We start from the raw sequence: 26,898 nt of genomic DNA, 5'->3' as shown, positions 1-26,898 counted from the left end.
AGAATTTGTACCAACTCACCGTTGAATCTTTCATTTAAGCCATTACACTGTGGGTAATAAGGAGTGGTATGCTGGTGCCTAATCTTCATCTTCGCGCATAAGAAGTCTAGTAGTTTAGCTCTAAAGCCTGGCCCTTATCTGAAAGTAGCTCCAATGGCACCCCAAACTTGCAACATATTTCATCATACACAAATTTTGCCACATCCTTTACAATGATTTGTTTTACTGCTATAGCCTCTGTCCATCTAGAGAGATAGTCCACTGCAGTCAAAATATAGCTTTTGCCCCTGCTTGTGATAGGTAACGGGCCTATTGCATCAATTCCCCACTTTTCAAACACATCAAATGCCATAATGGTTTTTCGTAGCTCTGGCTTCAACACACTCTTCCCAAATGCTTGACACCTATTGCAAGACCTACACCAATGGTGAACATCCTTGTGCAAACTAGGCCATACATACCCCTCTTGCAAGATCTTATGCAAGGTGACCTTTAGAGCAAAATGGCCGCCACATGCACCTTCATGATTCTCTTTCAGCACTCTATAAAGCTCCTCCTGCCAAGGTACACGTTTAACACGAGATCAGCCTCTTTCATGTACAAGACATCACCAATCAATTTGTACCTGTATGCTCTACACACAAAGCCATACTTCTTAGACTTCTGAATGTCCTTCGGAATGATTCTTGTTAGCAAAAACTCTTCTTCTTGAGCTAAACTTTCCCGGCCATGATAAAGAGGTAAATTGGTCCTCAACACAAATAGCTCCCCAATCATGCTTTGAGCTGCTTCGTGTGCCTCTCCATTTAGAGCACGTTCAATGTGCCTGATGGTCCATGCTTCAAACTTTTTTAATAGGCCTTTAATTCTGAAACACATTTCCTTCAATGAGGTGTTCTTGCTCCTCCACACACCCAGCACTTGCTTCACAACTAACAAGGCATCACCTTTTATGCTCAGCCTTCTAATCCCATGCTTCAAACAAATGTGTAATCCGGCTTCCAACGTAGCATATTCAACCTCATTGTTACTATGTGCATCCAACTTGAACCCTCTCTTGCATACTAGCTTCCCCTCTGGATCATAAAGTGCTATACCCCCTGAAGCTGCATCATGGCTCTTTCTGTACGAGCCATAAAAGAACAACACATGTACATTGTTGATCTGTGGCACTTCTTCAACTACCCTTCTCACCCCCTCTTCCTTAACAAGGAGGGGATTCTCCTTGTAAGTCAACAAATCAGCTAGGGTAGCCCTTGTACTGTCTTCCACTAAAAAAGAGAACTCGAACTCTTGCAGCTCAATTACTCATTTCCTGACCACATTTGACATGTTAGTGCCATTAATTAATTGTGGCAAAAAGACATAACTCGTCAAGAAAACAAAAGGTCGTGGTAGCAAGTAATGACGAAATCGTCGACAAGCAAATATTACACTAGCCATCACTAACTCTACTTCCGAGAATTTTCTCTCTGCTACCAAATTCACTCGGCTTGCACAATACACTGGCCTCATATAATAGCTGTCCTTCCCCTTTTGCAATAGCATGGCTCCAATGGCATCATCCCCCACTAATGGATTTACATAAAACGCTTTCTCCCAATCAGGAGCCTGCATGGCTGACAGCCCCCCTAACACTTCTTTCACCTCTTGAAACACTTCTTTACACTTGTCATCCCATTGCAATGGATCATGCTTTGCCACTTGTTGTAATGGATAAAGGAGTTGCGAAGACAATGGAATAAACCGCGCCATGTACTTCACTTTGTGTATAAAGGTTGCCAATTGCTTTGTACTCCTAGGCGATGGAAGAAGAATAATAGACTTAACCTTGTCTGAATCAACCTCAATGCCATTTTTTGACACCATGTGGCCCAATAACTTCACCCTTGGCTGTGGTAGATGACATTTCTTTGGATTTAGTTGTCCTCCACATTCATAATATCGAGCCAATACCATCTGCAACTTCTCATGGTGTTCAGTCATACTGCTGTAGACGCAGAAATCGTCTGTAAAAGCTTTAACACAACTACCAATGAATGGTGCCAATACCCAATTTGCTCTCTCTTGATAAAAGAATGGTCCATTTGTCAACCCAAATGGCAATATTGTGTAACAATAACAACCCCATGGCGTAATGAAAGTTGTCTTTGTTCGGTCTTTAAGAGCAATCTTCAATTGAAAATAGCCTGAAAAACCATTACACAGATTGTACCTCTCATAACTTCCCACTGAATCCAAAATTTGATCAATGAATGGAAGAGGATATGGATTCTTTTTAGTGGCTGCATTTAAGGGTTTAAAATCTACACAAATCCTCCACTTTCCATCTTTCTTTGGACTGACAACTACTGAACTCACCCATTCTGTGGTCTCCACTGGGACTATGAACCTTGCCTTCAATAACTTGTCCACCTCTTCCCGCAAGGCTTCCATCTGCTCTTGACCCATCCTTCTTAACCTTTGCCGCACTGGCTTAGCACCTTCTTTCAGCTCTATATGCATCTCTTCGCCCTTGAATCCTCTGATCTCTTCATATGAAGTAATGAACAAATCAGGAAAACTAGCCAACATGTGCAAATATATCTCCTTCTCCATAGATGAGAGGTCTCCACTGATCATTTGTGTCATCAATTCCTGCTTCTTTGACAATTCAACCTTGGTTTGCATCAGCCCTTCAATCACTTCATAAGGCCCTTCACTTTCATCTTCAACCTCATTTGCAAATGCAACTAAACCAGAATCCTGGATTTCTTTGTCCATCAAAAGAACTACAACATCAGCATCCTCATCACTACTTGTAGTACTATCACTACTGGTAGTACTATCACTATCCTCGTCAGACACTGTGGAATAATCTTCATCACTACATCTTTATAAAGCTCCTCCAATCGTTTCCTTGTGTCCATATTGTATAGCTTCTTGGCACCTGTCTTTCCATAGAGGCTAATCGTACCATGTCTCCAATCTTGAACAGCTCCCACTGCACGTAACCATGGTCTGCCCAATATAATAGGATATGGTCCCAATGCCGCTGGCATCACATGAAAATCAACCATCGCCTTTGCATCATACGCCTCCACTTCTAAGCTCTTTACAACACCCAAATATTTTACTTTTTGATGGTTTGCCAATCTGATCCGGAACCCTGACATCCCAATCACTGTAAGACTCATCTTCTCAATGCATGAGTGCATTATGACACATATTTGGGCTCCACCATCCACATAACTTTGTCCCAGATTTATTTTTTTGTGCCACACATCTACTATTGGATCTACTATTGGACAAATGTCTAGTAGCTCATCCATCGCCAACACCTTTACTGAACCTCTCTCTGGCTCTTTCTCCATTGGGTTAACCATCCTCTTCCACTGTCGCTTTAGCTTTGGCACCATCTCTATAAGCTGCCCAAAAGTAACATCTGCTTTCCTGCTCGTCAGATCCTCCTTCAAGTCATAGCTTAATTACCCATCCCCTAGTGGAAAATATGAAACATGAAACTTGCGACGAACCCTTCTTTTCCTCTTGGCCTTGACATCCTCGCCTTCATGGCTCTTTCCCTTCTTCTTACTAGGACCTGGGGCACTTCTTCCTTCCTTTTCCTCTGTGGTCCTCTTCCCAATAGGCATCACTAATGTATCCTCTAACTTTGATGCCTTCTCCAAGGTGACTACACTTATCACTTTTGTCTTTCCATTTTTCTCTTGGGTTAATCCATTGGTTCCTTCTTCTCCCTTAATTTCGATGCCATAATCATTTGACCTAGTTAGCACATGTTTTGGCAATGGATACATGTCTTCCCCCATCCTTGGTGGCTTATCACATTGCGGGCTGATGTGGCCCAACTCTCCACAATTATAACATGTGGGCGTTTGCCTCCAAAACCTACCATTGCTTTGTCCAGCACCATTCCTAGGTCTTTCTTCACCTCCTGGCTGATTTGCAAACCTCCCTCGACCTCGATTATTTCCCACTTGACCTAGCATGTTTAGGCTGAGATTCTTCATTAAATCTACCACTTGCCTCATGTCTTGCCTTAGCCCATCATCTTGCACTGTTGTAGTGACCACTGCTGGCATAACTTGAGGAGTAACAGAAACCACTGGTTCATGATGAACCCCTGGCATGCGACCTTGTAAAGAGTCCATAGGCTGAAATTCAGATCTCATGGACAAAGACTCCACCCCTAACTGGCTCATTTTCCTCAGCTTCCACTCTTTGTTCCTTGCTACCTCTAGTGCATCTTCATATGTCCTAGGCTTCTTTAGCTCCACTCTCCAACGTATATTCTCTCAAAGACCAGCCAAGAACTTGTCCTTCTTTATCATGTCACGTGGGGGTACTTGTGGTGCTAAGGCCTTGCACATCCGCTCCCATGCCAATGAAAACTTACGTATGTACGCATCTACTGGCTCACCTTCCTTCTGCACCAAACCTTGTACTTCTTGCCACACTTTGTCAAGATCTTCTATCTTCACAAACTCCACTTCCAATCCATGCCTTAGATTGTCCCAACGCAATCTTACAGGAGGATCAGCTGTACGCAACTCCTCTTCAAATGCTTTGGACCAAACTCGTGCATCACTCTTCAGACAAATTTGGAGAAGACGTAACATCTGCGGCGGGTCATGCATCTGGTTGTTAATACACGCAACCTCCATCTTTTCCAAAAAGTATTCTACATCTTCATCACTTCTTCCATGAAACTCCGGATAAGAGAAAGCCATGGCTACCCAAGTCGCGACGCTTTGAGAACCCCTTTGAACACACGTGCAAGAATCCAAAACTTTTGACTGACTCAATTCCCATAAACTTCAATGGAGCTCAACTTTAGATAAGGACAAACACATGCACATCAAATGAGTTTTCATAGTTAATCATCGGAATTACAACAGGCAAAGGACATTCCACTATCTCTCGTAATCTTCTTGGCCCGAACATAAAGACTATGCGCTGCTGAAGAAAAATCTTCTTGGACACATGAACATTTATCTGGATTCTTTGTGTTAAATGAAAAGGAGTGAATTGAGGACCATTTTGATCATCCATTAAACTCAACCATGCAGCTCCCAAGAAAGCACACCTGTCTTATCCTCCGATTTTGCCAAAATTTCAGCAACATAACAACATAAATGGCTTAAAAGACCAAAAAACCAACCATCATAACTTAGAAAAATTTTGACAAAGTTTCCCTAGAAGTAGAGCAATGAGAACCCAAAATATAGACAGTATATGTATGCAAAAACTGCCAACAATAGAACCCGAGCATCAAGTAGGAATCACTAGTACATAGCCTATAGCGAGGTCACGAAAAGGGTGCTCCAGCCACCTGTATCACAGAAAGGATCTCACATTTGAGAATCCCCCAACTCAATAAAACCTCACGCTGTCGACCCTCTCACGAAGGCTTATGCAAATCTCGTATAGTCAAGTCTCAGAAATGACTATCTTTCAGACCAAGTCTCAGAAATGGTTGGGACTGTCAAATAAAACCAAGTATGGCTCCACAAAGACATACAATGGCAGTTTCCACAAGTAACATACCATACCAATAGACAATGCGCTCAAACAGGCGCCAAATGATGCATACCCACAACAACTGCAAGTGACTTCCACTTGCCAGTATATCACTCTAATCCAGCTACCTGTACCTGTGTGAATCACCTGTACCTGTACCTATCCCTGTAACCTGTAACCTGTACTCTGCAACCTGTAATCCCGAATAGCTCACACAATATGGGTAAAATATGCCAGATACAATCACAAATTGGAGCAGAAGCTTCGCTCATAGGAGAAACTTACACAGCCAAAATAGCAGAAAAACAGTGAGGAATTTGGCAAAATGGACAACGCCATCGCGTCCGGAACGACCCAAATCCCCAGTCTACAATGTTAAAGTGCTCAAATCCGACCTCGAATGAGCAATTTACGACCAAAACAGGCTTCAAAAACAGCAAAAACTCACTTGCGATTGTTCCTCCTCTTCTCTCCACGTTTTTTCTGGTCTTCTCTCAGGTTTTTCGGTTCCCACACTTAGCTTTATTACTCGGGCACCTTTGGCCTTTTAGTTAATCTCAAACGGACCCCGAACAGGCCAAAAACTGGCCTCGTAGTGTATAGTTGTCACCCTGCTGCATCCATCCGTACACCTGGCACTCAACTTTTTCCCATAATGCCTTCCGCCACCACGTGAATTGGCCCCCAAATACAATTCTCATGATAACCTTTTTGCATAATTATCACAAGAAAACACCTACGTTGTGTCCGTCCTTATCCACGTACAAATATTGACCCCATTCGACCTCCTGACACCACTAGATGCCATCTGACGCGCCTGCTTATCTCATGGTGTCGGCCCGTGGATAGCTTCCTCGAGAAGTTTTACGCGCTATCAACTCCTCATTATTATAGAAAAAATACATTGGTATTGGTGATAGTAAAAATCGATGCACTATGGACATGTTGTCCTACCTGTACACATGTGGGCCCCACATAACCACCTGGCTTTGGAAAATGGGCAATCCTTTATTCAATGCACCATGCATGTGTATATACATGTGAAATCCCTTGCTCCAAAAAACTCCTGACATCGCGATCAAATTGTGCTTCTCTTTCGTTGTTCTAGCGATCCAATTTGGCTTGACTTTCTTTGTTCTCGCGATCCAATTTGGCTTGACTTTCTTTGGCTTCCAAGTCGTACTTACGCTCTATGGCTGCCACGCTTTCTTCGTAGTCACGATATATGGCTACCATTTCTTCTTCGTAGGCCTTTCTTTTTGCTTCTCTTTCTGCTTTTCGTGCTTTGCGGTCTAACTTCATGTCCATCACCATCTTGTCGAAAACCTCCATAGAAGTTAGTGCAATCCTTGACGTAGATGGGGAAGGGGGAGGGTCGGAAAAACCTCCTGGTGGGGAAAATTCTTCTTCGTCTCTCTCATGCTCATCACCTGTAAGCGAAGTATCCATTCTGCTTCGAGTGATTACCATCCATTGAAGTCGTGGGTTCTTGTGGGTTCTTGTGGTCTTGGGTTCTTAAGTTCACGAGGAACTTGGGTTCTTGGGGGTCTTGGGTTCTGGAGGTTCTTGCGGGTTCTTGAGGTTCTCGAGGGTCTTGAGGGTCTTCTTTCGCTTGCAATCTGTGTTTGAGAAGGATCTTCTCTTCACCCGAGTTCTGCTCTTTTCCACGAGCGACCCCTTGGCAACCTTGCGCCCACACCAAGGTTGCTTTTTCCCTCCTCACGTCGATTGGCCGGCCGCTAAGTGCACGGTCCAATCTCAATGAGTGAAAAGAGGCACAAGGGGAGGCTAGACAAGCCCTTCTTTCTTGGGATTCCTGTCACTCTTCAAAAACACGATTAGGAATCGACACGCCCAAGTGAACTTGGATTCGTGCGACCGCAACAAGCAAAAAGATACTTGTGATTCTTGTGGTTCTTTCCTTGAGTGATACAGAACACTGCCAAAGCTTTGATACCAATGTAAGGTGCAGCGGAATGAATGTTGTTCTTTCTCAAGATGAGTGCTCCATAAGGTGCTCAAGGTTCCTTTTTGTTCTTATGGAAGTGAGAGCCTTCCGTTCTTAATGACAAAGTGCAATGATCATAAACAAAGTGAATGGACACTGTGCGTGCAAGTGTATGAGACAAAGAGATAGAGAGAGAAGAGAATACGACACCAGAGACGTGGTAAAACCCTCCTCCGAAGGCCCCACTCTCGTCGACGAGAGTGGTCTACTATTGATTGCACAAACTGGTACAAAGTGGATGCATGTGACTGATGTAAGTCTAGGCTAGATCGATGACGGCGACGGGGATGGCGCAACCGATCTAAGAACTGAATTTTGTTGCTTTGGTACTGCTGTCCAAAAACGCTAATGGCTGAAATCTGTCACTGATTCGCTACTGTCCCAAAAACGCTGATGGCTGAAATTGACTGGCACAAAAAACGCTGATATGGGCTGGTCCTTGCGGGCTGAAATCTGTTGGTCTTTAGGGGTCCAAAGGCTGAAAACCTGTTGGTGCTTATCTGCTGAAAAACACCATGGGAATGGGGGGCGGTTTGGGTTCTAGAAAACGCTAGGGGCTGAGGTTGTCTTGCGGTGATGCCTTGATGAAAAACACCAGCAAAGGCTATACGATGCTGATGAAAAACGCTAGGGAAGGGTCTTCTTGCTTGGAGGATAAAACACCACCAAGGGAGGTTCTTGCTGAGAAGTTGCCTGTTGAGCGATGGTGCTCCTGCTCCCTCTTCTGCCAATTAGTGCTAGTCTAGGTTTGCTTATATACAAACTTACTCAATTTGCCCTACCTACTTTCCAACAAAAGTCACTTAAAAATAATAAGTGAAAAATGTCAAAAATAGGAAAAATAGGCTAAATGCACTGGAAAATTCCCTTGAAGGATTCTGATGGGAATGCTTATGATCATGTTGTGTGCAACTAGAGGATATGCATCTACACTAAGTGTCTGGACATCACAAAAGTGCCAGATCACTTCCTATTCTAGACTCATTTGACTGAACTGAACCCTAGTCATGCTGTAGCTTGTCCACGGACACATAGGGTTGGATGTGTCACGTGGCATGAGCACAATTCGGAACACTCATCTTGAGCAAAGTTCAACATTCACTTATGTTGCACATTACATTGGTATCAGAGCTTTGGCAGTGTCTGTATCACTCAAGGAAAGAACCACAAGAACTACATTATTTTTATTTTTATTTTTTTGCTTGTTGCGGTCGCACGTAACCCAAGCCCTCTTGGACGTGTCGATTCCTAATCGTGTTTTTGAAGAGTGACAGGAATCCCAAGAAAGAAGGGTTTGTCCAGCCTCCCCTTGTGCCTCTTTTCACTCATTGAGAGCGGACCGTGCACTTAGCGGCTGGCCAATCGACATGAGGTGGGAAAAAGCAACCTTAGTGTGAGCACAAGGCCGCCAAGGGGTGCGCCCGCGGAAAGGAGTAGAGCTCGGGTAAGAGAAGATCCTTCTCTAACATAGATTGCAAGCTAAAGAAGAACCTCAAGACTCCAGAACCTCAAGAACCTCAAGGACTCAAGAACCTCAAGACCCTCAAGAACCCCAGAACCCCAGAACCACAAGAACCCAAGTTCCTCGTGAACTTAAGAACCCAAGACATCAGTGGATGGTCATCACTCGAAGCGGAATGGATACTTCGCTTGGAGGTGGTGAGCATGGGAGTGGCGAAGAAGAATTTTCCCCACCAAGAGGTTTTTCCGACCCTTCCCCATCTACGACAAGGATTGCACTAACTCCTATGGAAGCTTTCGACAAGATGATGATGGACAAGAAGTTAGAACGCAAAACAAGAAATACAAAAAGAAAAGCAGAAAGAGCGTGAACACGAAGAAAGAATGGCAGCCATAGATCGCTAGAATAAAGCAAGACAAGCAAAATTTGATCGCGAGAACAAAGCAAGAAAAGAAAAGATCAACCAGCACATGAAAGAGTTCTTGCGACTCTTTTCTATTGTGCAGGCGCAGTTTGCACAGAATTAGGAAAAGGAGACTCTCTCAGTCTCTTCTTCTCCCAAGCATGACACACATGATTTGCATGATGATAAGCATGATGATTTAAAAGACACTGACAAGCACGATGATTTGCATGATGATCAAGATTTGATTTCTCACAAGCATGATGATTTGCATGAAGATGATGTGATTGTTCACAAGGATGATGTGTTCGTTGATACTTTCTCTAGTGAAGCTAACCTCATTGCAGAGACGATCAATCACGAACAACCGATCTTGGCTCTCGAGCCTAGGTCCAAAGAACCCCCTCAGGAAGAGCCAATCTTGGCTCTCGAGCCTAGGTCCAAAGAACCCTTACAGGAAGTACTATGTGTTCGCATGATTAGTCAGCACGCATTGTTCGAGTGTTTCATTCGTGATCGTTTCCTGCATTTTAGTCAGCGTCTATATGTGATCCCTTTTCCTATGCATGACATATTGTACGATGAGCACGTTTCACTCATGAATGAGCATGGATGTATGCGGATTATTCATGAAAAGCTAAAAAGTATGCATTCAAGGAAGTCAAATCCCCTTCTCTTCCTTGGCACGACACAGTTGTAGAAAGAGCACAAGAAAGTATGAGCATCAAGCATAGGCATTTCCATTGTGATTTGCCACAATTGGTTGATTTAGATAGAAGACGAGATTTTTTCCAATCACCTTATATGAAATAGGTATGTTCATGTTTTTGTGTTGGAAGTGGTTTCAGGAATTTTCAGCCATGGAGATTCTTGAAGAAGGAAGAAAGGACCATTTTTCAGCCTAGCCTTTTTGCCTCAACCTGAAGCCATCAGTGTTTTTGCAAACCTTCGCGACGGAACCTCCATTAGACTCAACGTTTTCAGTTTTCAGCACTCAGACTACACAGTAGAACCCCCGAACCTCGCAGATCTCACCTTCCTGTAACAGTTTCTCGCCGCACGGTCAGATTCTGCAAGGTTTACAGATTCAGCCAGCATCTGCGTTTTCAGCGCGTCGCCATTGCATCATCGTCATCGCCATCGTTACCGACATAGAGTCAGAATTCAGTAGATAAAGATTTGCAGATTTCAGCCATTAGCATTTTTAGATTTCAGCCCGTCTCGTCGTCGTCGACATCGTCGGCAAGTCCAAGCATTGTAGAGATTTGTGCAATCATAAGTAGACCGCTCTCGCCATAGAGAGTGGGGCCTTCGGAGGAGGGTTTGACAACTTGTCTGGTGTCATATTCTCTTCTCTCTCTATCTCTCAGTCTCAGCACCTTCATTCACAGTGTTCACCGCTTTGTTTGTGTCCATTGCACTCTCTCACTAAAGGAATGGAAGGCTCTCCCTTCCGTAAGTAAAAGGAACCCTTGAGCACAGTTCGGAGCACTCATCTTGAGCAAAGTTCAACATTCATTATGCTGCACCTTACACTGACTTTGTATCAGATCCACCACATTGTAACTTTCTGGTCTCACAGGTCATTTTGGCCTTGTGAAGACGTTAATATAACATCTCTCTCTCTCTCTCTCTCTCTCTCTCTCTCTCTCTCTCTCTCTCTCTCATAGGTCATTTTGGCCTTTTGAAGACATTAATATAACTTTTCATTTCATTTTATCTCTCTCTCTCTCGCCAGTGTGTAAGCCCCATCCGAAAGCAACCTTTGTGCTTACAAACAAGCGGATAACACAAATGGAAAGGGAGATGAAAGAGTAGAAAGCAGATACGGAGGGATGGTGGAAAGAGAAGGCCAACCTTCTTCAAATGTTTCTCAACGAAGGCGCGTGGTGGAAGAAAGAGAAAGAGGACCTGCACGCAGAGCTACAAGCACTTAAGACAGACTCCAAAGCACCTAAAGAAGAGGTCTCAGCCCTCAAGCAAGAGCTTGCTGATAGAGCAAGTAGTGGACTAGAGGAAGGGGAATTCCAGCCTTCGATGATAGAGGAAATCAAGGTCATCAAGGAGCAAGTACGGATGATCAAGAGGAGGAGAAACAGAAGGTGGTAAAGACGTCTTCGTGGATGGATGTGATCACGAAGACGCAAAAGAAGGCGGATGAGGCCGAGAAATGGATAGAAGTCGCTAAGAAAGGGAAAGGGAAAGAAACCACATCTATCCCCACTCCTATAATCATCAACATGACTCTAGAAGAAGAGCAGCGAAGGAAAACTAGAGCTTTGCATATAAGAGTAACCGGTCTTAAAGACCGAGATGATATGGAAGGGGAAGTCGAAGAACTTCTGCACATGATGGTAGTGAGGCTACTCATACAAAGGCATGGAGGGTGGGGAAGAAGACACAAGGCAATGGGGAGAGTTCAAAAGGGAGAGCGTTAATCATCTGTTTCCCATCCATGGAGGCAAAGGACTTCTTGAAGAAGAGTCCTACACTAAAGAAAACAGGCATATTCCTTGGAGATGACCTCACTCTCACACAGCTTACGCATATGAGAGAGGTAATGCCAGAGATTCAAGCGGCAAGGGAGAAGGGAAAGACGGCCTTCTACAGAGATGGCCGGGTGGTGATTGTAGAGCGGCGCTCCACATGACGGTGTGAGACCCATGGGACCACACTCAAAGTTGCCACTTGGAATTGTAATTGATCTATGCAACTTGATGTGGGCGCTTTTGAGGATGGTTTCACGGGAAGAGACATCGTCTTCTACTCTGAGACGCATCAGGCCCCTGGGCAGTCTATGCCTCACACTAGTGGATATAGATGGGAGACAGCTTGTAGACAGGAGACACGATCAAAGCACAAAGGGCGGGGATCAGGAGGAGTGGCAGTGTTATTCAGGGAGGAGTTGCAGCCATTGATACATATAGCCTGCAGGGATGAGCAAGCTAGGCACATGTGGGTGAGATTGAGAGCAGAGACAGACAGATATCTATACATTGCTATTTGCTACTTTCCTCCGAGCACGTCCGTGTATGCACCACCCAGAGGACAGTCCCCCTTTTCTATTTTGGATGATGACATATGGGAGTTCTCTAGAGATGGTGACATCATCATTCTAGGGGATTTCAATGCTAGGACTTCCCATCATCAGACAGTATTTTACGATACTTCAGAGGAGATGCTGAGAGAGCTCGATGTTGCAGAGACAGGCCTATCCAGACTATCACAAGATGGAGAACACATTGAGTATGGACGACACTTGATAGACATGGGGACTGCACATGGATTGGCCTACAAAGATTTCCCACTTCGGGGGGGTTTATATGATTTCCACACAGACATGGAGCCAGCACAGTGGATTATGTCATGGCACAACCGAGCCCCATCTCTAGTATCCAAGATCTCACGGTTGGACCCAGATCTGTTAGTGTGGCAGTGGATCATGCTCTTGTGTCGTTGACCATCTCTTTTCAGTTTAGTGTAGCACACAAGCTACAGTTCCCTACTCGCTACACCTTCACACGAGAGACGGACTCTGTATACATAGATGGGATCTACAGACGCCTGTGCACAGAGGAGCCAGGGCGACCTCTGGCGGAGCTTACTACTATATTGACACAGACACTACATGATGCAGCAGCAGAGGCATACCCACATACCCAGCCTGAGCAGAGACGCCGCTCGGGGAGCATGCCCCAGAACAGTTGGTATGATGAGGAATGCCGAGACACTAGAGCTAGACTTCAGAGGGAGGTGCTTTTGGGAGACATCTCTCACAGACAGTCACAGATTGACTTCCGACGCCTAGTGCGGCGGAAGAAGAGGGCATTTTTGGCTCGCCTAGAGCACGATCTATACCAACTATTCTTGAGTCAGGACTCACGTGAGGCATGGCGGCTCTTTCAGGAGCACTCCCCACCCCGCCATCACTTCTACAGAGGGCTGGGGCCAATACGCATCATCTCTGTACACAGTTCCTGAGCAGCCCCCCCTTCCCGACCCCCCCCCCCCCCCCCCCCCCCATCAATGCCCACACACATGTACTTTTTTCACCGCTGAGATGGTGAGGAAGGCCATTGACAGGATGAGGACTCGGAGAGCATACGATCATGATGGCTTAGTGGCTGAGCATTTCACGCATGCCAGAGATCTACTAGCAGAGCTTCTAGCAGTTATGTTTAACCGTGCCATGTGTGAGGGCTTGCCTGTTACTTGGAGCCTATCTACTATTGTACCTATCTTCAAGTCGGGAGACCCTATGGAACCTGGGAATTATCGCACTATCATGATTGGACATGAAGGGGATCGGGGAGTACCACAGACGGAGAGTGAGAGAGAGAAGGAGACACACAACACAGATATGGGTGGGGAGACTCAAAGAGTGAGCAGCCCCCTATACACTTATGCTATGTATAAGGTATACAAGTCAATGGGCGCCCAGACTCTGGGCGGCCGGGCAAGGCACAGACGCCTATACCCCAACAACCTCCCACTTAAAGGCGACTGTGCCTTTAAGCAAGGGAACCTAGTCTAAAGACTACAAAAGGTGAGAGAAAACCGCTCTCAACCGATGCCCACTGGCTGGCTGTGATCGTGTGCATCCGGTTGTCCTGCTCCAGTGTAAGTCCATACACCACCAGACGTACCGCACACGTACTGCAAGTATGTACGCAATACCTGCATATCTCCCTCGTGCACTATGCCATCATCAGTCAACAAACGACTGACAACCCCAACTGCAAATGCTCCCACTACAGCTGCGATATCCGGTCTCAAGATCAGCATCTCATACATGAGACCACCGAATGCCGATGCAATGCTAGCGGGCCCTGCTAGCTCTACGGAGCATGCATCAACATATATATCCCTGGCAATAGGCATCTCTGACTGACAAGGCGTGTCAGCCACATGCATCTCCTGACTGTCCGTAAAAGACGCATCAACCTGTTGTGCAACCTCAGAGCAAACCAGCTGCTCTAGGTGTCTGCTGGAAGACATATCCTGCACAACTATATCCCCATGCTCACTGTCGAGCATAGAAAGGAATGACTGCATAATCGCTGACATCTCATTCTCCTCTGCAATCATCCACTGCAAACATGACCACTCAATCTACTGTGACTCACTAGAGCTCTCATGCTCTAACTCCGTATGCATAGACTCTTGCACAACGTCCTCCTGTCGTGACTCACTAGAGCAAGACCGCTCTACCTGTCTATCCTGCATAGAAGTATCTCGCACAACTGACTCTCTGCTTTGCTCAGTCACTAGCAAAGCATGCATGTCTGACTCTGTCACCTCTCTGTGTGACTGCTCAAGTCGTGCCCCAACTGTGTGCACAGCGAGCTCACTACTCTGCACTCCATGCAAAGTACCCTGCAACCCATGAGCAAAAGAGACTCGCCTGCTCTCTCGCTCTCTACCTGGCTGCGTGATCACAGAGACAACACCGTCTCTCCCGTGATCCACATGCAATGGGTAACCTGTACCACTTCTGGCACCTCTCGCAATCACTAGCGAACCCAAATGCATCACAAAATCTCGCTCTCGTAGCGAAATCTGACATCCACAATCTCTAAGCTGACCAATCGAGATCAAACTCACTGTCAAATCTGGTACATAGCACACATGTCGTAACAAGTAAGATGCACCACTCGGTAATGACAGTCTCACATCTCCTGCACTTGCTATCGCATACACCGATCCATCGATCAAACGTACACTGCCAAGCATCCCGCTAGAATAGCTACAAAACCATTCACAATGCGGCGTGACATGGAACATAGCATCTGCGTCTAGCAACCACTGCGAAGGGAGTGCACTATCCACATGTATAGCATCTCGTGCATAGCTCGAGGTAAAAGTGACATCCCCGTCACTAGTATACTCCGACACTACATGTGCCTCAACTGTCAAAGCAACTGAGTCCATGGCATCACTACATACATCTCTGAGACTGCCATGTCTCCTACGATGTCGCATACGACGAAAACAACGCCGTCTAACGTGTCCAAAATGACCACAATACCAACATGTTACCTGTCGGTGTGCTCGTGAATGTACATGTCTCACACGAGTCCATGATGACTCAGATCTATCATACATATCATGTAATCTGCGCCAAAGTGCTCTCGAAGTAGTCTCATACATAACAAGAGCATATACAGATTCCGCAAGGTGCAAAGAGAGTGTAGATAGCGCCATCTCCTCTAGCTCTTGCCACTGATCGTCAGACAAGCATGAAGGTCTACCTGCATCACCACTCGATGGTCCATGCAACCCTCGATGTGTCAATGCATCAAGCATACACTCTCTCCATGCCGCAAAGTCTGACCCATCAAACACGCGCATCTGTGAGAGGTCACAATCTGATCGATCACCTGTCTCTGCCATGAGCACAATGTAGCAAACTAGAAAGCAAAACCACCTCACCAACAACACCTGGAAACTGTCTACAAATATGGCTAGAAACACAATGTAAAACCTGTGAGACACACTCCAAAATAGAGCTCTCGCAATGTCAATACAAGCCTCGCCTGCTCTAGTATCACACTGCAATTTGTGAGCTAATCACCAAGCCCACACTATGCGGTATCGATGCATACACATGCACAAATCTCCCACCTGCAGAGAACACCGCACACAAATGCTGAGTGCAACGCGCAATCTCTACCTAGATCACATAAATGATGCGCATAAAACTCCTGGGAAAATTTCGCCAGAGTTTCGTCAGTAAAACGGCCACAAAACCAGTAACCAAACTGACTGCACGCTCAAAACCATGAGCAACCAAAGCGCATCAAACCGTACTCCAAATGCATGCACCAATCTCCACACTTTGCATACATCATTGCAAACACCTGCAAATCTAGTACACAAATATCTGCTCTACCTGTGACTGCCAAAAAACATGCTCGAGGCATACATTGCCGAGCTCAAAATGCAATCACATTAGTCTCCCTGAGCATCAAACCACATAAGGCATACATTGTATCCTCCCACCTGTGAGGAAACTTGCAGCAAATATCACTCTCACATCTCAGAGCAAACCATGTGTGGAATCCTCGACACAATAAACAACTGCTGCTGCAGAAAATTCAGCGTTCAGAATTTTAAAATTCTGATATGACGAGCGCGTCCGGAGCGTGCCAAAACCCCAAGGTAGACTCCTAGATCACATGTATCCGAGTCCGGGTGTGAAAGCTATGCCAAAAACCTCCGTTTCGACCCAAAAACGCAGCATAAACTGCCAAAAGAGGGCTGAAAAATGCAGCTCCTCAACCGTAGCTCGAATGAGGTTTCTGATGGCTCGAATGGCTTCGAAAGGGGGGTAAAACGTCAAGACGCCTGGAGGAAACGCTCTCGAAAAGCTGAATTTGCCGATGCCAAAGTCGAGACCCTGTTTGCACTCTTGAAAGTGCGCGCGTACGCGGACGCGATTTCGGGAATGAAACTGGCTCTCCGCTGTCGTCGTGACTGTGCACACACGCGCTCCCTCCGCACCTACGCTCTGATACCAATTGAAGGGGATCGGGAAGCACCACAGACGAAGAGTGAGAGAGAGAAGGAGACACACGACACACAGATATGGGTGGGGAGACTCAAAGAGTGAGTAGCTCCCTATACACTTATGCTATGTATAAGGTATACAAGTCAGTGGGCGCCCAGACTCTGGGCGGTCGGGCAAGGCACAGACACCTATAGCCCAACAGGACACACATTGGCACGGTTGTACGCATCTATTCTTGAGCAGCAGCTGAGTAGATGGGCAAAGAGGGAGGGGATACGCGCAGCCGGGCAGGCAGGGTTCAGGAGGGGTTTTTCTACTCTTGACCATATCTTGACAATCAAAGCCATCATTGAGGAGGGCAGAATCCAGATCACGTGGGAGACGGATCTATTGTAGCTTTGTGGATTTCCGCAAAGCATTTGACACAGTGCCCAGAGCTAGATTGATGCGCAGATGGGAGTACCCACAGAGCTCATTTGGGGGGTCATGACATTATACAGGTCAGTAGTGGGGCATGTACGCACCTCAGAGGGTCTATCTACACCGATTCACTCCACGATTGGGGTGAAGCAGGGCTGCCCGCTCTCTCCTACTCTATTTGGTATGTATGTGGATGAGGTTTCTGACTACATTGAGAGAGATGGTGATAGAGGTGCACAGCTGGCAGGGACATGCATTCCACACTATTGTTATATGCTGATGATATTGTGTTGATCTCCGACTCTCCGGAGGGGATGCAACGTCACTTGGATGCTTTGCATAGGTTTGCGCGGGAAAGTGGTTTGTCCGTCAACCTTGGTAAAACCAAGGTCATGGTATTTAATACCACACCACAATGGATCAGGAGGTCAATGCCAGCATTCACATACGGCCAGGAGACAGTGGAGTATACAGATGCTTACACTTACCTCGGAGTGGTTTTTAGTGGGCCAGCATTTTCATTGAGGAGGGCAGCAGAGACTAGATTGACCAGAGCCCATGCAGCATTGGGTAGATTGGAAAGGATGTGTTCACAGGTTCAGTTTCAGGAGCCTCGGATGAAGCTCTGGCTCTTTGACACTTTGTGTTAGGAAATAAGACGTAGCTAAATAGATAATTGAGTAGATTACTTAATGGAGAGAGACAGATTTATATACACGAGATTATAGAGTAGAGAGAGAGAGAGAGAGAGAGAGAGAGAGAGAGAGAGTACACACGATATACGTGGTTCACCCAATGTGGGCTACGTCCACGGGAAAGCAACCACTCAATGGCTTTAGTACTTCAAAACAAGAAGTAGTTTACAAAGGGATTATACCCTTAATGAAGCTCCCGCCTTGCTTCACTCTCACCACCTCACACTCACCTTGTTGCATCAACTTCACACTATGAAATGTGTGTAGAAATGGCCTCCTTTTATAGGCCAAAAGGGCTGCCCTCTCTTATGAGAGACAGCCATGTGTAGCTGCCCTTGTGCGAATAAGTCCAAATCGGACCCTCCAATCCGCCCATGTGTGGCTGCCCTTGAGAAGACAAGTCCGCTTTTGAATTCGGCCACCGGCCATTGAATTCCGACCACCGGCCATCGGACCGGTTGTTTTCCGACCACTTTCCGATCGCCGTCCGGCCATAATATTCCGGCGGAAAAAAAGTCTCGGGGGCGGAGGCCCCCGAGGCCTTTAAAGTTGCCCCTGATTCTTGTGCGTGAAAATTTTGGTTTCCGGTGAGTGATTTTCCTTCACGCACGATGGCTTCTCCTCATAATGGGGGCCTTACAAATGTGCGCTTTTACCACAGAAAATTACAAGGGTAAATCAGGCTCCATACTTAACACTTTGGTGGCTTCTGCATTGCTTTATGGAGCTGAGATTTGGGGACCTTCATTGGATCATCATGGGAGGACAGGCCACAGTGATGGATGGGGGGACATGGAGAAGCCTCTGGTCTCTATGATCTCGCGGCTCATTAGAGCCAAGGCTTCAGTACCACGTGCTATTGTCCGAGCAGAGCTAGCTGCCCCCCCACTAGTGGTTGAGGCACTCACCAGATCTGTCTCCTTCATACACCTCATGTGGGAACTTCCCAGAGACAGATAATAGATATGTTCGCCTTGCACTTGAGTCCTCTCGACAATTAGCCATGCAGGGAGATACAGCATGCTGGTATGGGGAGATGACATCATGGTTTCAGGCGCATGGGTTCAACATAGACAAATTGCCTCCCTTCCAGTACTCACTGGATGCACCCTCTCTGACTCTTACACAATCCGAGATCACCAGGCTCATCCGCCAGGACTTGACTCAGCTAGACACCAGGAGGACATGGATACAGCAAGCACAGGAGCTGGGCACGAAGATGGCTTTCTACAGAGAGCATCTCCTCCAGCTTACGGTGGATGGTTTTGTGACGAGGCCCAGATACATGGATACCCACTTGTCTCATGGGATACGATGTGCTATTGGCCAGATACGCACATCTTCACACCAGCTGCGGATCGAGACTGGGAGATACAGCAGAGGCCAGGACATGCCCCCTGTGTGACATCGAGCCTGAGACAGAGTTGCACTACACATGCCACTGCCCCGTCTACTACGAGATACGAGGCCGCTTCCATTGCTTGTTCACAGAGGGCTTTGGACCATTCTCCAGAGTCATGCGGTACGAGGATCAGAGATGCTTGGGTTTGTTTTTGCTCGAGCTGCGCAGACACAGAGAGAGCCTGATGAGAGGAGAGGCTAGCCAATCTCAAAGACAGATCACAGACTTCTTTAGAGCTGCCACTGGACACCCGGAGGAGTTACTACCACAGGAGAGCTCGTCGCCTCACGCCAGAGGCACACTGATCAACCGAGCGACTGAGCTGGGGAGATCCAGACGCCCACGACTACGGAGGACTACACAGCATCGACGGAGGCTGCATCAGAGGATTCGGATCACTTTGGCCCGACATGCACGACGCCCAGTCAGACTACTGACCATGGAGGAGATTGATGAGATCCGCCAACGACCGATGCTGGATCTCTTGTGATCTAGCTATCCCAGCTAGCTGCTTAGTTCACACCTAGCAGTTTAGGATTCCATAGTATTTTATTTTGTAATTCTATCATTTCATTTTTGTCATCTTGTTACTCTGACTTTGTATCAGATCCACCACATTGTAACTGTCTGGTCTCATAGGTCACTTTGGCCCTTTTGAAGACGTTAATATAACATTTCTCTCTCTCTCTCTCTCTCTCTCTCTCTCTCTCTCTCTCTCTCTCTCTCTCTCTCTCTCTCTCTCTCTCTCTCTCTCTCTCTCTCTCTCTCCACACCACAGTGGGTCAAGAGATCGGCACCTGCATTCGTATATGGTCAAGACACTGTGGAGTACACAGATGAATATACATATCTGGGGGTGGTATTCACAGGACCGAGGTTTACTCTGAGGAGAGCAGCAAAGACTAGACTGTCCAGAGCCTATGCGGCATTGGGAGGGCTAGAGAGGATGTGTTCGCAGGTTCAGTTTTAAGAACCACGAACAAAGTTATGGCTCTTTGATACTTTGGTTGCTTCAGCTATGCTTTATGGGGTCCAAGTGTGGGGACCATCTGTGAATCATGACAGTTGGAGGAACATGGAGAGACCCTTGGTATTTATGATATCCCGGATGATTAGAGCCAAGGCCTCCGTACCACATGCAATTATTCGAGCGGAGGTAGCCACCCCTCCTATAGAGATTGAGGCTCTTACCAGATCAGTGTCCTTTATGCACAGTCTATGGGATACACATAGAGGCAAATATACCCGATTGGCTCTTGAGTCCTCTAGACAGTTAGCGATACAGGGAGATGCATCATGTTGGTATGCGCAGATGACCTCATGGTTTCAGAGGCATGGTCTCAGCATGGATAGATTGCCTCCCTTTCAGTATTCCCTGGATGCACCCTCCCTACCAGTCACACGGACGGAGATCACTACTCATTCGGCAGGATCTTATACAGTTGGATACCAGAAGGACATGGGTAGAGCCGATGCAAGAGTTGGGCACCAAGATGGCTTTCTACAAAGAGCACCTTCTCCAACTTTCGGGAGATGGGTTTGTGACTCATCCAAGCTACATGGACACTTATTTGTCTCATGGTCTGCGATGTGCTATTGGTCAGATTAGCACATCCTCACACCAGCTCGAGACTGAGACGGGTAGATTCAGAGGGATACCGTCAGAGTCTAGGATATGTCAACTATGCGGTAGAGAGACAGAGACAGAGCTACACTACATATGCCACTGCACTGTGTATTATGAGATACGAGGGCGCTTCCATTGCTTATTCAGGGAGGGTTTTGGACCCCTAGATAGAGTCATGAGGTATCAGGATCAGAGATGCCTTGGCCTATATCTACTTGAGCTACACCGACATAGAGATAATCTGTTGAGGAGACATGGAGTACGACAGTCGCAGAGACAGATCACAGACTTCTTTGGATCGAGGGAGCCAAGAGACCAACCACCAGCACAGGGTTGTACTCGCATTCATACGAGAGGCACCCTCATTGATAGGGCGACTGAGCTCGGGAGATCGAGACGACCACGACCGAGACACACGAGCACACTACATCGACGGAGACTCCAGCAAAGGATCAGAGGCATTCTAGCACGACACCCAGATTGTCATTGAGGGCCTATTCTACATTTTCAGATTTCACATTTCACACTTCATTTTCAGTTTTCATTTTTACTTTCAGTACTTTTTGTACTTGTACTTCAGACATTGTATTAGATTCACCACTTTGTATCTGATGGTCTCATAGGTCATTTTGGCCTTTTGAAGACGTTAATATATCATTTCATTTCTCTCTCTCTCTCTCTCTCTCTCTCTCTCTCTCTCTCTCTCTCTCTCTCTCTCTCTCTCTCTCTCTCTCTCTCTCTCTCTCTCTCTGTGGATAGCGGCGTGGAATTGTAATGGATCATATAGGCTAGATGTAGGTGCTTTTGAAGACAGCTTTAGGGACAGAGACATAGTTTTCTACTCAAAGACACACCAGATACCGGGACAGCTTATGCCACATGTGAAGGGGTATTTATGGGAAACGGCTAGTCGACCAGACAAGAGATCTCTACGAGGTAGCAGGGGTTCAGGAGGAGTAGCAGTCTTAGTTAAAGAGGATTTGAAACCACTACTACAGATTATCAGGAAAGATGAACAAGCAAGGTATATGTGGGTGAGAATGAGAGCTGAGACAGGTAGATTTCTATATATCGCTATATGCTACTTCCCATCCAAGTACATCAGTATACTCCTCACCTAAAGGACAGTCCCCTTTCTCCATATTGAATAATGACATATGGGAGTTCTCTAGAGATGGAGACATCGTTCTCTTAGGAAACTTTAATGCCAAAACGGCCAACTCTCAAGCAGTATTCTATGATACTTCTGAGGAAATGCTCTGAGAAGTGGATTTATCACAGGAGGGGCTTACTACAAACTCACAAGATAAAGAACACACTGAATATGGGAGACATCTCATGGAAATGGCAACTACACATGGTTTGGCCATACTTAATGGTCTAGAGAATTTCCCTTTATCTGGGGGATTCACATGCTTCCCGCACAGGCATAGGGCCAGTACAGTTACAGGTACACCAAGGGTGATTTGACCTTGCAAGGCACCCTAATTGATGAGTTTGACATTTATAAAGCTGAAAGCAAGTCATTTGCTCATCCAATTGCAAAAGATGCATTGAGGATGCAAGAGGGAATGAAATGGTGGGAAACTTTTGGGGCTTGCACACCTGCTTTGCAAGCTCTTGCTTTGAGAGTGCTTTCGCAAGGGACATGTGCCTCACCATGTGAGAGAAATTGGAGCACCTTCTCTCTCATTCATACCAAGGGAAGAAATAGGCTACTCCCATCTCATACAAAGAAGCTTGTGTACATACACACGAACTTGAGGCTCATATCCAAAATCAAAGAGCACGGCTATGAGAGAATGGAGGTCACATTGGAAATGCTCAATAAGGAAAAAGATGAGGACCGCTTGCTTGCCTTGCAAGAGATTCAGGAGGCCATTGCAGAGAGTACTACAGATGCGATAGAGCCTATTCCCATTGCTGGGACCAGTCATATTGGAGCATCATGCTCAGTTGGTGGTGATGAGGATGAGGATGAGAATGAGGACGAGGACAAGGACGAGGAGGAGGAGGATGCTGCATATGACGATGAGGATGTGAGCTATGGTGAGAGTTAGAGCACACTGTGCCTGGCCACCTACTTATGGAGTCTGGACCATGGTTTTTGACATTTACTTATGCGGCATGCCATTACCCGTATGGTGTTCTGTTCACTGTTGACTCTAGAGTCTACAGTTTAGATTCTAGCCTCTAGTCTCGCCTCTCTACTTATGTTTTGGATTAAGCCTTTAGGAGACTACACTCCTGATTCCTGAATGTTTTTGGCTTGCTTCTATTGTCATGACTCTTGGACTCCTTTCTGTTTGGAGGTTACTTTATGAATCATTACTTAGAGGTCTGAGGCACCATCTTGATTCTCTCCAGTCTCGACTCTCTAGAGTCCTCAGTCCACTTTTAATTTCTTAAGCATAGAAACTTAAATGCCAACACAGTAGATTTTCTTGTCACAAATGTGACAATCTTTGTTGCATCCTCAAGCACTTTTGCAACCCAACCAATCTGTCCAATGTCCTCAAACAAAAGGTCCAAGCAATGGCAAGCACATCTGATAAAAAAAATGTGTTTCCACTCCCTTTCAATCATCTCCCCAGCACCAACACAATTGGTTGCATTGTCCATGCATACCTGCACAACATTTGCTGGGCCAATCTCTCTGATAACCTGTTTGAGATGCTTAAAAATAAATTCCGATGTCTTTGTTTCCCCAGATGTGTCTACAGCTTTCAAAAACACTGACCCATGAATAGAGCATGCAAGAAAGTTAATGATAGACCTGCGCCTAGTGTAAGACCATCCATCACACACAATAGAGCATCATCCATATCTTTTCCATTTCTCGCGTACACCCATGATCTCAGTCTTTACGCATTTAACCTCCTCATTCAATTCTGTGGTGCGCAAAGCATGATAAGAGGGGGGAACATACGAAGGACCTGCTTGCCCAATAGCTTTCACCATTTGCAAAAAGTAAGGGCTCCTTACTTTCCATGTAGGAACATCCTCAGCATAAAAAACCTGCGCAAGGCTTGGTCTGCTTGCTTCCGTGTTTGCAAGCCAAATGCACTCGCCAAACCCCCTTGAGAAACCTTCCTCTTTTTGCTTGAGGACCCCACATTGGACTTGGAAGAGCCACTTACATTAGTTGTTCCCTTAGCATGCGTACTCATTGAAGGACCTCCTTGAGCTTGAGAGGCATCTCCTTCCAAATCATTGACCAATGCATCTACAAAAGCAGCTCTGTCTTCTCCCTCTGGCCTTGCATCTGCATGCAATCTTGTGACAATCTCTACAACATCTGTTGGGGCCTCATCACATGGGCCTCCCACACCATGGCCAGCAATGCCCAAAATATGTGCACGGATACACAAAGGACCACCGTCCCATGAATGCCCACAAAAATTACATTTACAAGTCCATTTTCCTTTTGGAAGACTCTTCACTTGCTGCACATACTGCCACTCGGAACGCTTGGTTCGGCCCATCTGCAAACTTGCAAAGAATTCGGCTTGGAAGTTGGAACTTGGAAGATGGTGCAACGAGCTTGAGCCTTGGAGTATTGAGCTGGCTGCTGCGCTGTGTTGGCGGGAGAGGTTGGAGGCAAGAGAGAGTGCGACCCGAGGGCGGAGACTCGAGAGGATGGGCGGGCTGATGTCCAAGTCTCACTTCATACATGCTCTGTGACAGTGTCTGAGTCTCTGCAATCTCTGTATATTCTATGCAGAGACATTCGCCTACAGACTATACGAGCGCGCGGCCAAAAAAATGCAGCCGAAACCTTTTTGCCCCAAATTTTTTGCCACGCTAGCTGCAAGTACGAAATCCCCATCCGTACTTCATTCGTACCTGTACCCGTACGGCAATACGGCAGGCCTTCTGTACGCGAACGAAAAAAACTATGGGTAGACCCTACACAAGAATTGGGCACGAAGATGGCTGACTACAAAGAAAACTTCCTACAACTATCTGAAGATGGTTTTGTGATTCGCCCGAGCTACATGGATACCCACCTATCTCATGGTTTGAGATGTGCTATTGGTCAGATTCGTACATCCTCACACCAGCTGGAAATCGAATTTGGCAAATTTAGGGGAATCCCACCTGAGAACAGAATTTGCAAGTTATGCAGAATGGAGCCGGAGACAGAATTACACTACATATGCCATTGCACCGTATACTATGAGATACATGGGCGTTTCCATTGCCTATTTAAAGAAGGCTTTGGACCTCTAGATAGAGTCATGCAATACCAAGATCAAAGGTGCTTAGGCCTGTACCTACTGGAACTACATGGGCACAGGGATAATCTAATGAGAAGACAAAGAGCACTACAGCCTCAGAGGCAGATCACAGATTTCTTCGGATCGAGAGAAGCACGAATGGAAGGAGAAGCAAGAGGCCAACAGCGAGCACAAAGGAGTACCCACATTCATACTAAAGGCACCCTCATTGACAGGGCAATTGAGCTTAGGAAATCGAGACGACCACGACCGAGATGCAGAAGCACACTTCACTGGAGGAGACTACAACAAAGGATTAGAAGCATTCTAGCCAGACACCCAGAATGCTCCTAAGAAGTTTATCTAATACTTTGTATTTAGTTTTTCGCATTTATTTTCACACTTTCACACTTTTCAGACATTGTAACAGATTCACCACTTTTGTATCAGTTTGGTCTCATAGGTCACTCTGGCCTTTTGAAGACGTTAATATAACATTTCAAACGCTCTGGCCTCTCGCGCTCCCTACCCGCCCCCGCCCCTGCCCCTTGCGCTCCCCTACTGCCCCCGCTCCCTCTCTGCCCCTGCCGTTTGAAGACCGCCCCGCTCCCTCTCTCTATCGCGATGCCCCCCCCTCCTCTGCCTATCGCGCTGCCCCCCCCCCCCCCCCCCCCCCCCGGTCTATCGCTCAGACTCCCCCCCCCCCTGCCTATCGCACCCCCACTCCCCAGTCTATCACGCCCCGCCGCCCCCCTCTTTGTCTATCGCGCCCCCCCTACTCAGTCTATCGCGCCCCCCCCCCCCCCCCCCCCCTTCTTTTTTTAATTTAATTTAGTTAAAATTTTTCAACCAGGAGAACCCAAACGCCGAGATACGGGTACTCAAAAAAGAAGTCTCAGCCCTTAAACAGGATCTTGCTGATAGAGTAAGCAATGGACTAGAGGAAGGCGAATTTCAACCCTCGGTAATAGATGAAATCAAGGAAATTAAGGAACAGGTAAGGATGATCAAAGAGGAAGAGAAACTGAGTGTGGCAAAGACATCTTCATGGGCGGAGATGATAACGAGGACACAGAAAAAGGCGGACGAGGCTGAAAAATGGATTGAGGTCGCCAAGAAAGGGAAAGGTCAAGAAACTCCTTGTACACCGACGCTTATCAACATGACTCTCGAAGAGGAACAAAGAAGGCGGATGCGAGCACTGCATGTGAGAGTGACTGGTCTCAAGGACATAAACAATGTGGAGAAAGAGGTCACAAGCCTTACATCCATGATGGGGATGGAGAAGCCTTTGCACACAAAGGCATGGAGGGTAGGTAAGAAAAGTGATGGCACGGGAGAGTCTTCAAAGGGGAGAGCTCTCATACTACGTTTCCCCTCGTTGGAAGAGAAGAAGGAATTCTTGAGGAAGAGGCCTACTCTCAAAAAGACAGGTATTTTCCTCGGTGATGACCTAACTCTCTCATAGCTCGCACATATGAGAGAGGTAATGCCAGAGATTACAACAGCAAGGGAGAAGGGAAAGATAGCCTTCTATAGAGATGGACGGGTGGTGATTTTAGAGCGGCGTACTGCATGACGGTGCGAGACCTATGGGACCACACTGAAGATGGCTACCTGGAATTGTAATG

The 26,898-nt window shown here is 46.5% G+C and overlaps 1 protein-coding gene across 7 annotated transcripts in view; it reads right to left on the bottom strand.

Annotated features, from left to right (window-relative positions):
* LOC147460531 (mechanosensitive ion channel protein 6-like) overlaps positions 1-26,898 on the bottom strand; it is a 150,159-nt gene that overhangs the window by 119,967 nt on the left and 3,294 nt on the right. The gene's annotated exons all lie outside the window — the stretch shown is intronic.

Source organism: Adiantum capillus-veneris, chromosome 3, assembly GCF_014529385.1.
Source record: "Adiantum capillus-veneris isolate H3 chromosome 3, ASM1452938v2, whole genome shotgun sequence".
NCBI classification, from domain to species: domain Eukaryota; kingdom Viridiplantae; phylum Streptophyta; class Polypodiopsida; order Polypodiales; family Pteridaceae; genus Adiantum; species Adiantum capillus-veneris.
The sequence above is the reverse complement of the archived record's forward strand: the minus strand, read 5'-3'. Positions and strand labels throughout refer to the sequence as shown.